At 28.5% G+C, this 2479-nt stretch overlaps 1 long non-coding RNA gene across 1 annotated transcript; it reads left to right on the top strand.

Moving 5' to 3' along the window:
• The first annotated feature begins 281 nt into the window (after positions 1-281).
• On the top strand, positions 282-678 carry LOC139431744 (uncharacterized). Its single transcript, XR_011641822.1, has 3 exons — positions 282-353; positions 414-556; positions 617-678. It is a non-coding gene; the product is annotated as an uncharacterized lncRNA (long non-coding RNA).
• Positions 679-2479: the final 1801 nt, after the last annotated feature.

The raw sequence follows: 2479 nt of genomic DNA, 5'->3' as shown, positions 1-2479 counted from the left end.
CCTGTTCACATAAACCGTATTCTATACATTATCATTAGGAAAACTTCTACGCTTCTTTTAACCCTTCCGCGTGGAAGTTAAAAAATTCAATTACTATGTGAGATGCGTGAGTGCGATCTACTCTATGCTATCTACTCTAATGCGATCTTATGACGTACACGTGTACGGCACTCCGCAGTAGAAATAATTTTATGCATGACGTACACGTGGTTAACCTCTTTACATAAACAGTATTCCATAGTATATAAAGAGGATAAATGCGCTTTTAAGCCACATAGTTCAACATAGTTCTTCTTCACAAAATGTCTTTACCACAACTTGTCTAGGATATGTGCAATGCCGTATGGCAAAATGTAAGTATTAATTCCATACTCGTTTAATTTTAAATTTTATTTTTATATTATTATTTTCAGTGTATAATACATGAAGTGTCAGACTTTGAAATGACACTAATGCAAATATGGGGGTGGGAAATCATTTTTTGCGGGGGCCTTTTATGAGGGGTCGCTGCGAATATCAAGAGATCCCGACTACGACGACAAGCTCTACGTCTGCTGTAAGTTATTGATTTTTTATTTACTTTGAAAAAGTGGATTTTACATTTTTACTATTTCAGTGAAGCTGCCCCCAAATGCATAATTGTTTTGAGAAGCGTCTGGGTAAGTTATTGATTTTTATTTACTTTTATAATTTCACATTTTAATTTTTTCAGTCATCAAATCTTTTCATTTATTAAGTTTAGTTTAATTTTATGGTCTTATTTTAGTATTAAATATAGTTAGATAATTAATTTTATATATAATTTTATATTTTATTATTATTATTAAATATATATTTTATTGTTTAATATATGTTTTTTTTTCCTATAAGCTAATTTGATATTTAAATTTCATGAACCTTTTCAGAGCAATATTCTGTTAAAATAAATTTAAAATGCGAACAGTGCAAACAGAACGCGCATCTCACTAAGGAAAAGTTCTACATTTGAAGCAGTGCTTAAACACAGATTTCCCAGAAGAAATTACCCAGCTTGATTTGGTACTTCTAGAAATACAAGACCTCGATGGTGATAAAATGATTGATTCGCAATTTGTACAGTTTTGTGAATTTGACAATAATACATGGAGAGGTTATCGAAAGGGTGATATTCTGTATGTTGGTAGTGATGACGACTTTGAAATTCATCAAAAATTTAAAGATTTCCTAAAAGATAATGGATACTTTCTCGATAACGAATTAGCTAAATTAATTATTGATGGTGATATTAATTTGTCTGATTTTGAATATATTAACGATTGTTATTACAATTATAACTACTGGCATGTTTACCGTAATGCGCATACTATATTTGTTAATTTAACCGATTATTAAATTTTATATTTGTTTAATTGCGTATAAACGTTTAAGTTGTTGCCCTGCGCAACTCGCATTCTAAAATTTTTCAAGGTTTTTCTCGATGGTATATAACAGTTGCATTTCTAAAGATAATATTGTTTAAATTTTACGTTGTTATTTTGTAAATAAAATTGTTTATTATGTAAGGAAAACTTCTACGCTTCTTGTTCAATTGGTATTAATTAAAAAAACCTGTTCACATAAATCGTGTTCCATAAGAAAAATTTTTACGCTTCTTGCAATTGTTTGAAATTAAAAAAAACCGTTTACTTAAACAGTAGTCCATAGTATATAAAGAGGATAAATGCACTTTTATGTCATATAATTTCAATAGAGTTAAAAATGCCGGTACCACTAGAAATCATTGACATAATCATGAGCACATGCTCATTGGCTGCAGAAAATGTAAGTAATAATTGATCATTATTCTTTCCGAATTATAAATACAAAAGTAGTGTCCTTTCAATTTACAGCCCTCAGTATTTATAACAACGTCAAGCGAATTGGAAGAAATTATCGCCCATGAGGGGGGCGATATTTTGTATTGGGGACCAATACCCGGCCTGAAAATTATAAAAGAAATCGGTTTTGATGACCATTTCACCGCCGCCTGTAAGTTATTTATATTTCTGAATATTAATCATAATTGAATTATATTTTTTTAGTTACGCCTCAATAAAAATATTATTATTATAAATTATATTTTATTTTATTTTAATGTTTAAAATACATGTATATTATTTTAATGTTTAATATACATGTATATTATTTTAAAATTAATATACATGTTTTTTTCCTATAATCTAATTTGAAATTAATATATCATGAATTTCTTCAGAGCAATGTTCTCTTAAAATAAATTTAAAATGTGAACGGTTCAAAAAAGCGCACCACATATCTCCCGTTTCTATTATTTTTTATTATATAAGGAAAACTTCTACGCTTCTTTCAATCGATATTAATTAAAAAACCTGTTCCATATATTACCATAAGAAAAACTTCCACTTTTCTTGCAATCGATATTAATTAAAAACCGTTTACATAAACGGTATTAGCCAATCTAACGTTTTCAGAATTTTACATA

Source organism: Onthophagus taurus, chromosome 11 (genome assembly GCF_036711975.1).
Source record: "Onthophagus taurus isolate NC chromosome 11, IU_Otau_3.0, whole genome shotgun sequence".
In the NCBI taxonomy this organism is placed as follows: Eukaryota; Metazoa; Arthropoda; class Insecta; order Coleoptera; family Scarabaeidae; genus Onthophagus; species Onthophagus taurus.
This window is presented reverse-complemented; position numbering and strand designations above follow the sequence as displayed.